Here is a 14,903-nt window from a genome sequence, read left to right on the forward strand (position 1 = left end):
TAACTGATTGAGTAAATGTGTGCCTATCATCTTACTTGAGCATGGGACATAGAGAAGGTTTCATTGTACGATAGCAGAAAGTGGCACAGATGTTTAATGGTTATCCTCCATGGCTAGCAGTATTGCTTGCATTTGTGTTAATGCTGAAACAGATGAAAGAGCTCTGTCTTCAAGTTCTTCTCTTCAATACCTCACCACTTGTAGTCTCACCCTTTTTCACACCTCAAAACTGCCATCAAATTTGCAGCCTGAAGTGAGATGGCTGTAGGCCAAAAAGGCAAACTTACAGACAGAAGTTGATTATTGCAAAGAAGTACTAACTGAATGGCACTGGGGGATCCCCATTAAAACCTAAGGAGTTTTTCAAGGCTGGATATCTAAGGAATTCATGATCTATGGCAACTAATACTAAAAGGGTGCCATAGTAAGGTTTGGACTCCATGCCACGTAAAGAAGCAGCAGTCTGGCCATATCAAAATATCCCTTCATGCCACCCACAAACTTCCACCTGCTCCTTGCATATACTTTTGAAGGACTTAGAAGCCCTCTACTAAGGCAGATTGCCTTCCCCTTGCTAGAAGCAGGAGTGAAGGAAGATGTCAAGTACCCCTCTCCAAACCTGCGTAGTGGTTGATAGTCTTGGAGTCCATCAGCTTTTCCTAAGGTTGCCATGACATGAAAGAGATGGGCCCATGAATCACTGTTGTGGAGAACACCAGCCTACATGCAGATGCTGTGTTCAGATTAGCAGAAGCAAGTCCTCCTTTGCTTACTGCATTAAGCACTTTAATGTATCCAGTAACATCAGCAGCTGAGACAGTTTGGATTGTTCAGCCTGGAGAAGATGGAGGGGAGGTCTCATGGTGGCCTACAGCTCCTCACAGGGAATGGAGGGGCAGCACTGAGCTCTGCTTTCTGTGACAGCCGCAGGGCCTGAGGGAATGGCATGGAGCTGTGTCAGGGGAGGGGCAGCTGGGGGTTAGGGACAGGCTCTGCACCAGAGGGTGGGCATGGAACAGGCTGCCCAGGCCTGTGGGCATGGCCCCAGTTGCCAGAGTTCAAGGAGCATTTGAACACACCACTCTTAGAAATAGGCTTTGAATTTTGGGTGGTCCTGTGTGGAGCTGGGAGTTGGACTTGGTGATCCTTGTGTGTCCCTTCCAACTCAGAATATTCTATGATCCTATTCTATGATTCTTTGTAATGATGAAGCCAAGATCAGATTAAAACACTTTAAGCAGTGGCCAATTCAACCTTTTTCTTAGGTAAGGTGATGATAGGTAGAATAACTAAAGTGAAGGCCATAGAAAGTTGTCTCTGATTTTTCTGCCCAAGTGTCAGGTTGCCTTGCAGACTCAGCCCTTGTCTACAAAGACAGAACACAGCGTGGGTAGATTCAGAGCGGCCCTCTCATCCCACTAAAGCTGTAATAACAAGGAGTTTCTGGTGTGGAGAGCTAAATATGTGTAAGAAATAGAGAAGAAGAGGCATTGCTGTCAAGATGCAGGGGAGGTCTGAGTCAGGGAGAAGACAGTAGAAGTCTTTTTTCTCTCTTCACAGATGAAAAAGATTTCTTATTTCTCCATCATACGGCTCAGTCATACTTTTACTCTAACATAGCCAAGACATTAATTTTTCTCAACAGAGATAAAAACACTATTCAGGTAATTATTTTCTGAATTCAAGAAAGCAAAGGGTGCTTGTAGCAGGTAATTAAGATGAACAAAGTACTTGTGGGAAAATAAAAAAGAAAAAAAAAAGGATGAAATGCATTCTTTTTAAAAATGTGTATTTATTTCACAACTTCTAGCTTCTGAATCACTGGTGACATGTTCATGTTTCCTGGAGGGAAAAATGTTTTTCTGGTAACTTGCTGTTTCGAATGGATTTGTCGTAAAATACCAAACAAGTGTCATTAAAATTTGCTTAGGACAAAATACAAGTTCTGATAACTTCTGATTTCTCTGTTAGCTCCAAGTGTTATTTATCAATGAACCAAAGAATTACTCCAATTGACTCTTCCAAGGCAGGAGTTTTATAAGTTGCATTTCTCTATGTATCATTTTGAACCTTCAACAAACATTTTAATAGTAACTATTAAAAGCCTAAGTGCTTTGAATAAAAAAGTGAAAAAAAGTCCAGGACATTCCACAGTTTTGAAAAAAAAAATACTTCTAAACATCTACAGTGGTTTCTATTGTAAAAAAAAAAAAAAAAAATTATCTAAAATACATCTGAACTCGTACACATAACACAAGCTGTGTTATTTTATACTTACACATCTTCATATTGTGAAATAGACACACACGGTCTTTCTTCTAGGACACATGGCCTCTCCTCTCTTTAACAAACACATTGCAGGCTCTCTGGTATACACATGTACACATGTGTGCATACTGTAACACACTGCACTCACAAAATGCATGCACGCAGTGTAATCTCACCCTCTAAAGAAACACAAATAAATCTAACACAGAGGCACTGAAAACACGATTTTCTCTCTCTCTAATAGGTACTGTTGTTCCTTTTCCTAACACAATGTTATCTCTCTCACGCTCACTTTCTTTCATACACACAGACACACAAACATACACATGCAGTGTAATCTCTCTCAGATTCAACTACTACAGTATCTACATTATTTTCAGAATTACATCAACACTTTCTGCCTGATGTTTTCATTTGTAGACTCCATCACTCACAACTACTCAAATGCTTGCTGAGGTGGGAGGATGTGGATGGAAGGGAGTCCTTGATCCTACAAATGCCTATGCGCTCACACAAATAAGCCTTTTCTGGCAAGACTTTCTTTTACATAGGAGAAGATGTTTTAAGTAACACTTACTCTTTGGATTCAGTATTGGTTATGCAGTGTTTCTTGTGATGATATTCCTCCACCAACAAATGAAACTCAAACAACTTGATAAAAAAAAAAAAGTCTGCTAGATCATAAAAACATATTATTTCCATGTTCCTCCCACTGTCACATATTTCACTGATACACTGAATGACACTTGCTGCAAGCAAATTACAATATGCAGTTACACCGATATTCCATGTGACATATCACACACTGTAGGCCCTAGATATCAAAAGAAAAAAAGAAAAAGAAAGATGTATAGAGGTGGTTCCACCTCCACTTAAGCTATTATTTCTACAACAAAAGTCTATGCTTAAATCACTCGTATTAGCAGGATTGTTCTAATGGGAATATTAGATGAATGTCTGCCTTTGTGAGTTTCTTTACACAATGGAGAGTGATAGCAGTAAGAATTAGGGGATGCAGCACGAAGCAGTTCTCTTGTACGTCAATGATTTGGAGACAGGGAGTTTGATGGTAGCTTTGGGGGAACTCAGCAAAAGTGAGTTTCACATCCTCATTCTGATTTCCAGTCACTAAATTACACTATAACCAAAACAAATACTAAAACAAAAACACTGAGAAGGATCAGGAGTTCAGCAGTGATGCTAAAGGCTAGCAAAAGAGGAAGTTTTATAGGGCTATACTGGGCTACCAGTAATTTTATTACCTCCATAGGGGAAGTAATAAAGGAAAACTGAAGAGGAATAGAGTATAATAAATAAATAAATAAATAAATAAATAAATAAATAAATAAATAAACCAGGAAACCAGCTTCAAAGGTATTGTCTTAGCTTTATATAAGCAGTCTTGGTCACTAACATGCAGTAACTTGATAAAATCCCTGGGAAAATGCTACTTATAGGCCATAAGGGGGATTTTGGCCAAGAATTTGGGCCAAAGGATCAGGTGCTTAAAAAGCACCTCCTTGGAGATATGGGAAAGGGAGTACCTTTGTGGAGCCGAAAGACATAGAAGAGAGGCTCCACTGAGTGCTTGGATGAGCAAAAACATCTGTCATGTTACCAGTAGAGACTAGAGGAGAGGTTTTCCTTTCATAGTTTATGATACTGTTCAAATTAACAATTCTTGCTTTGAGAACATGTTATCAGTGCAGAACCATGCAGTTCCCAACTGGAAGCCTGCTGAGCCAGAACCAACCGTGATCACAGGCAACTGGAGTCGATGGATGTAGGCAAGTAATAGGAGACACTGGATCCCATTTTAAAGGTGTGAAAGCCCAGTGCTTGAAGAACTGTACTCAGGTGTGGTGGGAACGTGGTATCTCCTGGCAGTGAGACCTGCAGATAGTACATGCACGTTGTTAGCAGCACTAAACAGGGCATGTGAAATACCCATGCCTGGCAGTCTTCTGGCCTTTGTTAGCCTGTAGTCCTACAGAAAGTCTAAAGTAGTGGCTTGCTAACAGCATCAGCCCAGCATTCAGCTAACCCACAAATATCTAAACCCAAGCATATGACAAAACTGGACTATGTCTAACCACTTTTGACAAGACAGAAATTGACTCTAATCTACTGCAGGAAGCACACATCACCACAGAGCTTGCAAAATCCATACAGTGAGCGTTAATGTCAGCCTCTTTCTGTCCACAGAATTGACAGAGCAGGAGCAGATGCGCTGCAAACTTCCCCCACACACCACATATTCATGCCCTCTGAAATAGATGCCAAGTGTCCACGATCCTGTCTGTAAGGCTGTTTATAGCACTGGCGTGCTACAGTGCATTAGAGGATAAGAGAGCACCTCACAAGAAAGACCCAAGCTCACTCAGCCTCTGAAGGTCAGCATCACTATGCCCCTTTCTACAGTGAGAAATCTAGCTGTTGCACAGAGCAAATACAAGTGTAACATGGCACACAAACTTCTTACACTGTGGCCTATGCTGCCTTGCCCCCTTTCTTGAGATATCTGATAGCCACCTGGTAATCTGCTGCATAGAAAATATTCCCCACAAAACAGACCAAGAGACTAGCTCTGCTGCTCTCAGCAGCTTGACTTTTCTCCTTCTCCCTGACAACATCAAATATCCTGACAGTGGGGATCCTTGTTATTTTGAATGTTATTTAGATGTCATTTCTGCTGCTCTACCACTGACCTTAAAACCCTACATGCTGATCGCGAGAGAGATTTATTTCTCAGAATCACCTTCACAGCGCTAAGTCTCTGAGGACCTGCAGGGGAAAGGCACTTGTGGGCTAGCCAGCTCACCTGGAAAGCTGTCTGTTTAGCATCTCCTTGTGGTGTCTTGGCCCCTGGTTTGTCACTAGGAACAAACCATTTTTGTGCATAGCTGATCAGAGTTTGCCACAGGTTGCTTGGTCAGCGGAGCTGCTGTCACTGCCATATTCCTCTCAGTTGCATCCTGACCTTGCTGTTCCTCCAAGTCTGAGCAGAGGCCCCACTGTCAAACTTTCTAGGTAGAGCTCAATGCGGATTCCTGCAGTTCTTTCACTTTTATCTCTAATGAGATTGACCCACAGAGGCCATTCCATTGGTATTCAGGAAAAAGCCACTAATCAAGCTGACAGAAAGTCATGTGACAAAGCTTCTCCCTCTGTCTCTCTATGTTCCATACTTTCCCTCTTCTTCTCTGATGAATCAACCTAGTTATCTATCTTTCTGTCACAATAGTAGTTAAGCAGCACTTCAATATTTCTGAAATAGAAACAACCAACATCCTCATTCTTTTTTCTCTTCCAAGGCTGTAGGAGGAATTGTTCAATTAGTTTTTAGGTGCCGTGATTTGTTTGCTTGTTTATAAGCGTACATGTGAGTGGGTGTTTTATAGATGTGTGTGAAGGGCTCAATGGATGGGGCTAAGCTGAAGAGCCAGGCTAGGCTGAAGAGCCAAGCTGGGTTTTTGTTAAGGAGAGTGGCGAGATGCATGACCTTCCATGGCTGATGTAGTAAATACCTCCACAGCACAGCTCGTGTCAGCAATCCAATCTGTCTCCTGCTTTTAATTCAGCCCCACCGACAAATCTGGGCAGTTGCCATGGAAGGAAGAGACTTAATGGGGGAAGGAAGAGGAAAGAGCAGTCATTATTTTTGACTTGGTTACTTCAAGATTTCTGGCCATGGATAAACAAGATAGCCCCCATTGATAACTGAACATCAAAACTGGAGGCAAATAATGGAGAGAGTGTCAGTACCATTTATGAGGCCAAAATCTATGGATGAGCTTTGAGACACACAGGGTTCTCTGGGGTTTGAAGCAGCAGTGGAGTGAAACACTGTGTAGATCTTTGCAGAAACTTTGACATTGCCAGTGCTCTGAGATATAACAAGCAATTTCTTGGACAGTTTGCTCTTTCAAAAAATAATTTCTAGAAAACTTCTCTCTCTTTCTTTTTTTCTTTTTTTTTTTTTTAAAAAAAAAACATTTATGCCATCAAGTACAAATATCCTAAAATATTTTGCTCCCATCAATGACATACTCCAATGGCTCCTAACAACCACATCTAGTGGAACAGCTTTCATCCTTTTAACAGCTCTTCCTTTCTCCATGTACCATATGTTATGCGCAGATTCCATAAATAGAGAGAGCCGAAGGCAATACTGAGGGTCTCCTGCCATTTTTTTGGAGCTAACTACTACTCAAGGGATAAAATAGCATCAAACATGATGTCAGGACTTTTGCAGTAACAGGACATGGCAAAAGAATGCATTTAAGTTGGGAGAAGATATTTCCAGCATCGACTCACTGGAAGAGTGTTACCCCTATCCAGATTGCACGGCCATTTGGGGACTTCATATAATGCTGGGATGACTGTTTTCAGATTTTAGAGTAAGTGCTATGAGAAGAAAAAAGTCTCTTTGTTCACCCTAAGGCAGTCTGTGTTTAAGTTTGCCCAACTGCCTACCAGTCTTTTGGCGATGGCTTCTGACAGATTTTGTCTCTTATGTTGCTACTAGAAGAGTAGTGGAGTCATTACTGTAAAGCCCTTGCTTAAATGTATGTGTACATGGGAGCTGGAACAGAAGGGAGAGGCAAAGGTGAGGTACCAGGTATGGAAGAACCCTGCATTCCTACAATGCTCACTTTGCAAGAGCATGAAAAGAAAAGAAAGACGACGGAATTGCTGACCTAGCTGGATGCACATTCTAGGTGCCCACAAGACAAAAAGACTTCCTCCTTAGAAACAACTGCTGATTTAAAAAGTGCTTAACTTCAGAAAGCAGAAGGGAAGAAAACGTGTGCTCCAGCTGTAGCGCAGCTGCAATGAACCATCCTGAAGTCATTATAGTGCCTCAGCATCAGGATATCAGTGGAAAGTCATTGCATCTCTGTGTGAGATTGGCTTTAAAATCATGCAATGCAAGACATATACATGTAAATACATATGTATGTATCTATGCATATATATAATATGCATTCTTTTAATTTCCTCTCTGGGTTTTGAGTCCTCAGATTTCACGTGGCCCATTTTTTTAGTGTTGTTTGCAACTCTGAAAACTAGAAGCTCATATTTACAAAAATGAAATCTTTTATTATCATGTAATCCCATGATTCTAGTGGCTGGGGATTTTAAGAAACAGCTGAAGTATCGTGTAATGCACAGCGGTTGACACTGCTGTTCCAAGTATAGGTCTGTTACAATCTTTCTGTTAATGCACCAGCACACTTTCCCTTCCACATGTCATAGCCTTTCCTTAAAGCTGTGGATTCCTGGAACTGCTGAGCTACTATTCTGTAATGGGGGTGTAACATTAGATCTGAAGTCACGTCAAAGTTACTTCCCTACAGGGCAGACCAGAAGTGATGGAAAAGCAGCAGGAGTTTCATTTGTCTCAAAGATAGACCCTTATGCCAGCACTGGAGGAAATACTTCCCAAATGACACATGCCAGAGGGTCTCTACTGTTCCTTCCCAAGGAAAGCAACGCTCCCTTGAAGAGAAGGCTCTTTCTCGCTCTCTCTTTCTTCTCCGGTTTTTTTCAGTAAGAGAAAAGGCTGCATTTTTCACCAGTTAAGCCTGAAAATTCCTTGGCAGACAACAGACAGATCTCTCTGTTTGCTGGCCCTTATGTGACCAACTCAAAGAATACAAACAAGTGATGAGACAGATGCTAAAGATGGTAAGACATTACAGTGTAAACAGAGGCTCTTATGGGATGATGACAGCTCCACCACTTGACTATTGCAGACCAAAGGCAGAAGTGAGAACAGAATGGCTCTTTCCCTAACCCACTTGGATTCCAAGGTAAGACAGTTCATAGAATCATAGGATCATAGAATTGCTCAGGTTGGAAAAGACCTTAAAGATCATCAAGTTCAGCCACAACTTAACCATACTGCCCTAACTCTAACAACCCTTTGCTAAATCATGTCCATGAGCACCACTTCCAAACGGTTTTTAAACACATCCAGGGATGGTGACTCAACCACCTCCTCCCTGGGGAGCCTATTCCAGTGCTTAACAACCCCTTCTGTAAAAAAAATTCTTCTTAAAATCCAACCTAAACCTCCTCTGGTGCGACTTGCGGCCATTCCCCCTCATCCTGTCACCTGTCACCAGTGAGAAGAGACCAACCCCACTCTTGCTGTAATCACCTTTCAGGTACTGGAAGAGAGCAATAAGGTCTCCTCTCAGCCTCCTCTTCCCCACACTGAACAGCCCCAGTTCCTTCAGTCGCTCCTCGTAGGGCATATTCTCCAAGCCCTTCACAAGGCTTGTTGCCCTTCTTTGGACCTGCTCCAGCACCCCAGTGTCCTTTCTGTATTGAGGTGCCCAAAACTGAACACACTACTCAAGGTGAGGCCTCGCCACGGCCGAGTACATGTGTACATGAGATCCATAAAGCACAGCAACACCTCTCCTCTGAGTATCCAGTACTGTCACAGAGACCAAAAAGCCATGAGTCTGGACAGCATCACTAGAATTCACCTGGATGTTCAATCTTCACTATTTGCAGCAAATGCAAACAATGTGAGACCATGAGGCAACGGACCTCCTGAAAAACATGTATGTCCAGCTCCCTGTAGCCCCAGAGTAGAGAGAAAGTCAGAAAGCAGGCAAATGATAGCTGAGTGGAGCACTGCCTACATCTCCACCCCCTTTCCCTTCCCAAGCGGCAACCAAAGGAGGGCAAGTGCTTGGAGGAAGGCAGACTGGCTCCCTGATGTGAGAGCCCTGCTCATAAAACTCAATTAAGTGGATTACAGATGAGCTCATTCCCAACGGTGGGTCACATTCCATTAGAGGCAGGCTCGATGCCAGGAGGACTCAGCGCTGCTCGGATGGCAGGGCAGTCTGCCCCACCGTTTACCGACTCTGCCTCTGATCTCACCATAGCTCACACAAATTCCTGCACCATGTCCTACCACCGAACGGCTGGCTCATTGCTCACCCCTGCTCACTGTCCCTGTGAGATAATCAGGGCTAGCATTATGTCACAAAGAAGGATGGGGATAGGCAAGCTCTCTGAACCCATGTGGTCTTGGAGAGCAGTGTGGGAAGTTCCAAGCAGAGGGAGAAAGAGTGAAGAGGAAGATGAGGAGAAAGGGGAGGTGTCCATGAAGAATGATAGCAGAGGAAGACAGAAAGCACCAGCCCCATAAACTGGATCAGTGGTATTTTACATAAAAGTGAAAGTAATCAGAGCTCTCAGCTCACTAATCCCAAAGGATTTTTCACAGCATAGGTGTAAGATTACAGCATAGTCTGCTGTATGAATGTATATATTCCACCCACAGACACTGCACTCCAGCATTCATTAATGGGTGTGTGTTTGTATATTGGGAACAAAGAGTGTCAGAGGTGGATTTATGTGTGGGAATAACTGTTTGGAAGCGAAAGCAGGGAAGGGAGAAGAGAAGGTGAATGAACCTGTGAAGGGTGAGCGTGTGTGGGCGTGAGGGCAAGAGAAAGATGGATGAATGAGTGTGTGGGTGTGTAATATATGGGATGCAGTAAGTCAAATGTTATAAGCACCTGCAGGCATTTTGCCAGATTTGAGACCTATTTTGACTTGCCTTGTGCATCCCACTTTCCTATTCACTGTTTGCAAACGTTCCTGGCAGTGCAGCTTAATTTGTACAAATAGCAACCGAACGACAGAGAGCCAAATATGTTGTGAAATAGGCTGAGGAAGAAGCAGTTTTCTGTGCAGATCCAAGCAGCAGGGGCTTGGTACCATCTGGAACCTACGTACCAAGTCCCAGGAAAAGACCTAAAAGGGAGATCGATCTAGTTATCTCCCCGCCACTTGCCATCCCACGTGAGGAACAAATACTTCAGATCAGTTGCAGAGTGAGACATGCTGTCTGGACAGTGATCCTCATAGGACATGGGACCCACACAGCGCAGGCATCTGCTATCCTGGCACAGGAGAGACCTCAGTATCCTCAGAGAGAGCTTTTTGCTTTATCTCAGAAAGGCTGAGAGGAAGACAGCAGCCTTATGTTTCATAACCTTGTGTGTGACAAGTGAATTCTATTTGGCAGTGGGAGGCATCAGGTTTCCTATCTGTTTTACGACCAGTTTATTGGGCAGTCTTGGACAACACCACTCACTTTCTGCACATCTGTTTCCTAAGCGAAAAATAAACAACCAAACAAAACCAACCAAAATCTAGCAGTAATGACACGGACAAGAGATTTCTTGATGAAAAGCACTATGTAAGACTCAGGTGATATTGTTCTTCTGCAAAATCTCTTGTGTGCTCTTTGGCAGCAGTATCCAATTCTGAATTCCAGGAGCTCTAACTCTAGGCTCTCTAATTCTGCTGCTTCTTTCAGCAGATCGTGACACGGGTTCTGGCATTCTCAGGACTTCCAGTGTAACAGGTAGAGACCATAAGACATAGCGAGAGATCACTCAGTCCCTTTTGCATGTCCCAGATTGTGCTTGCTACTCTCCCCTTGGCAATATCACCACTGGTTGCACGTTGAGTGTATTAGAGCCCAGAATAGCTGGGACACCACGATACTGTGGCCACACCCTTTTTCTCCCAACCATTACTCCAGGAGAATATAAAGAGATGTAGAGCAGCCAAGAAGACACCCTGTCTTTTAATTCTGCTTTTCCCTTACTTTCTGATGGGCTTTTCTTTACCAGCATCACTCTGTGAGTTAACCTTGACACCAAGGTTTGCTCCAAAGTGCTGTGTGAACTGTTCAGAGCCGCCTCGCTCCAGTTGGTCTTGCTGCAGGTTCCTGTAATGGCGGACATCACAGTGCTATATGCTCCTGCCTGTGTGCATGAATTAGCCAGTCTTCTCTTTTCACCTGCAACAGAAACAGTGACCTGTCCATGCAAATAGCCCCCTCTCCCTTTAAGTAGAGTGAAGACAATACATTGCCTCTTGAGGGAGAATGAGAAAATCAAAGATGCTATCTGGGTGCCAAAGAGCTATGTATTAAAAGCCTTTTTCACCCTAATAGTATATCAGGTCCTGTTCCAAAAGCTACTTTTGAACCACAGCCAGAAATGGTGTAGTTCTATCCAGCATATTTTTCTTCTGCCTCCACCCCCAGCCCACCCCAGCACTTTTTGCTCCACAAATGTATTTCATTCAATGAAACGGCTTAAGGCACTGCTTGCAAAGAGGATCTTTTGTGAAATACCACAGGTCTGCCTTCTAAACCTTTCAGCTGAATGAGAATAACTGCTGTGGTTGCCACAGCACAAGCTACACAAACATGATGCTTGTGTTTAATTACACTGAGTGGCTGAGGCTGCTGCCTTACTTTGCTCTGGGATATGTTGTTCTGAAAAGCAGCCAGGTAATTCAGCTGCTGCTGCCATTCCCGTAGCGCCTTGGGAAGGAAACAGTGTTGACAGGGAATGGAATTTCTGCAGGGTTCACTATGGCAAGCAAACCTGAGCTGAGGGTCACAAAAGATGTGGCTCCATCATACAGACAGTATAGAGGTGGAGTGCCAGCTGTGGTTGGTAAATTCTAAGGTGTATGTAAAGTTCAGTTGTGAAGTAAGGATTTGAGGGACTAGTCCTGTGCAAGAAGAGGAAACAGAAAGAAAAAGAAAATGGCCTTGGAAGGGAAAGAAGATTATGAGATGCCAGTAACCTCGGCCCTCATAAATGCTGTTTTACACATCTTGGCCCTTCTCTGAGTGATGCTGCCAACCTGGCTTTCCATTACTCTGATAAAGTAGACACTAGTGTCAGAGGTATTTCATTACCTCATGCAGCTACTGCCTAATTTGCATGTGCCTAGAGTTGGTCATGGATAGTTCTGCCCCGTATAACTCCAGAACTGGAAGAAATACAACCACCTGTGCACGGATTCGAACCCCAGTGAATTCTACTCAGGAACAAGGTTAATTAATTTCAATGCCATGCTATGTTAATATGGCTAATTTCTTTCCACAGCTCATGTCTCTGCATGGGTAAGCACAGATATACCAGCTCATCTGGTGCATGCTGAAGCATTCACAGTACAGCACTGGTCTGCCTATATGAACATGCCTTGTGTAGCCCATTCATAAGTGATGTTTTCACCTCCTTCATGGGCAATGTCTTTTGCAGTGCAAGCACTTCTTGGACTCAAAACCCCTCTCGTCTTCAACAAATTCCCCTCAGAATGCTTCAGGAATCTTCTGCTACTTCAGTGAAAATCAGCCAAGCTTCACATGACTCTAGGGAGACCTGGATAAAAGAGAATCCAGAGGGTTGGGTATTTTTTGCTTGGTTTGATTTTCTTTCCTCCCAGTTCAGCACCCTTGTATGAGAAGTGGTGAGTAGTGAGTCTACACTACAGCCAGAGCTCCCTGCTGCTGCCTTAAATTTTACAAGACTCTTTTTGGAAGACGCTGCCTGCAGTGAACACCAGTGTGCACTTGTGGTGTCCATCTTTATGTATAGCTAATGGGTAGGCACTTGTCTGATTTCAGCTCGTTCATTTCATGGACACATATACAATTCTCACACAAATTGTGATCCTTGGCTTCAAAAGGTAAAGACAGCTGCATTTAACCCACTGGCCACACACAGCAGATCCCTGGGCCTGGCGCTTTCATTTCACAGGAAGATGCAGCATTGCTCGGTCACCATGGTGATAAACACTTTTCTATATGGTAACAACCGTTCTGAACTCTGGAACTTACTCCAGTCTGAAGATGAAGCCGGTGTATTGACACAGGCAGTCTGTTTTGCCTGTGAATCCCAGCTGCAGCTCTGCAGCATCTCAGCCTCCGCTGTTGGCCAAGCACCTTCCTGCACCCCGCCATCTCCAATCACCGCATTTCTGAGATGACCTGGCGCACCCTGGGGCACCGTGGGGGCTGCCACCAGAGGAAGCAGCTGGGCTGACCTCCTAAATATTTGATAAGGAGAATGGCTGGTGTCTTTACCAAGCCTGCCGCATGACAGCTCCTTGGAGGATGCAGTTGCCGAGCCATATTTAACAAGCCACCAGGCCTCTGTGACAGCGAGCACAGTGGCATTCCCTCTCCATCCTCCTCTTTCTCCCCTTCCACCAGGATGCTGTACTGGAATAGGGATGCCGGCCAGCTCCTCTGTCTCCCCTGAGATGTGCAAGTGTAAGGGAGGATGGGTGAGGGCAACCACAGAAGCCTGAGCCCCCCACTGAGCCATACTGACAAAGGGGAGCGAGGCCGTGCGGCCGCACCATGCCCAAAGCCGGGTGCAGAGCGCGACGGAGACCCCTCGGGCCGGCACCTGCCCCCGCGAGCCTTCCTTCTCCTCCCAGCCGAAGGGTTAACGCCTCCGCCCCTGCGCCGCCATCCCTCCGCCATCTCTCCCCGCCCCCATTCTCCCTCGCGTCTCCGCAGACGACTCCCCTTCCCCCGCCGCAATCGCCATGGAAACCGGCCCCGATCAGCTGCCGGCTGCGGCCCGGCCGCCGCGGCGCCGCCGGAAAAAGCGGTGGAGTGAAGCGATGGCCGTAGCGGCTGCGCGACCTGCCCGCGGGGCGGCCATTTTCTGCACGGTCAGCGAGAGGGGCAGCGGGGGTAGTCCTTCTGTCTGAGCAGGGTGGCCTTGGTGGGACTGGGGGAGATGGAGCTGTGGCATCACACTGCAGCCTGTGTTTGCGTGACTGCCCCAGTTCAAGTCCTGAAAGCAGAGGCTTAGGTGTGTCCCTTGTAGGGAAGGAACCCTTAAAGGTGATCTAGTCCAACTCCCTGCAATGAACGTGTATACCTACAGTTAGGTCAGGTTGCTCAGAGCCCGATTCAGCCTGACCTTGAATGTATCCATGGATGCACACATCCACCATCTCTCTGGGCAGCCTGTGCCAGTGCTTCAGTGGCAGAAGAACTTTTTCCTCAGATCCAGGCTAAATCTGCCCTCTTTTAGTTTGAAACCGTTTCCCCTCACGCTATCACCACAGGCCCTGCTAAAGATTCTGTCTCCTTTTGTATTGCTCCTCTTTAGATACTGAAAGGCAACTCTGGTCTCCCTGGAGCCCTCTCTTCTCCAAGCTGAAGAGCCCCAACTCTCTCAGCCTGCCCTTATTGGAGAGGTGTTCCATCCCTTGGATCATTTTTGTGGCCTTCCTCAAGGGAGGACCTTGTAGCACACCTTCATTGCAAAAGTTGTCAGCAGCCCGCTCAAGCCCCTCCTGACCTCAGTTCCCTTCATAGAGTTCCCATGTGCTCCCACACAGACAAATCTGATCAAAGCTTCCAAAGCAAGAGTTGTGCCACTCAGCAGAAATGGGAAATGGCTCTGGAAGCCCTCATGAAACACATAGCAGATCCTGTAGCAAATCAACAGGTCCTCCAGAAGATTCCTATAGAATTAGCAAATGGTGGTGCAAATGTATCTCAAATTATGTCCTGAAAGTGGGTTGAAATAAAATAGGAAATTCAGCTTTGCTGTCTGAGTGCACCTTTTTTCCACCTTTCTCCCAGATGCACCTTCCTGGCTAGCAAAACATCATCTCCAGTTTCAGCTCTGAGAGATTGATAGCAACTGGAAGGTCAGAGTACGTTCCTAATTTTGGATTTATCCATGATCCTATTTTGATCTAGCTCTAAACACATCTTCTTCCATAAGAAGCTCTCCTGGATCTCATCCTGGATCTCAGTCATGTCC

General features: G+C 44.9%; 1 long non-coding RNA gene across 5 annotated transcripts; it reads right to left on the bottom strand.

The window, feature by feature from the left end:
- Positions 1 to 3,907: 3,907 nt before the first annotated feature.
- On the bottom strand, positions 3,908 to 13,632 carry LOC124417391. 5 transcript variants are annotated; one of them, XR_006932109.1, is made up of 3 exons: positions 13,524 to 13,632; positions 12,345 to 12,491; positions 3,908 to 4,161 (listed from the first exon to the last, which is right to left on the bottom strand). It is a non-coding gene; the product is annotated as an uncharacterized LOC124417391 (long non-coding RNA). The 5 variants fall into 5 exon arrangements; XR_006932108.1 differs by lacking the exon at positions 3,908 to 4,161 and adding an exon at positions 8,810 to 11,110; XR_006932107.1 differs by lacking the exon at positions 3,908 to 4,161 and having other exon boundaries at positions 12,168 to 12,491.
- Between the last annotated feature and the right edge of the window lie 1,271 nt (positions 13,633 to 14,903).

Source organism: Gallus gallus, chromosome 1 (genome assembly GCF_016699485.2).
Source record: "Gallus gallus isolate bGalGal1 chromosome 1, bGalGal1.mat.broiler.GRCg7b, whole genome shotgun sequence".
In the NCBI taxonomy this organism is placed as follows: domain Eukaryota; kingdom Metazoa; phylum Chordata; class Aves; order Galliformes; family Phasianidae; genus Gallus; species Gallus gallus.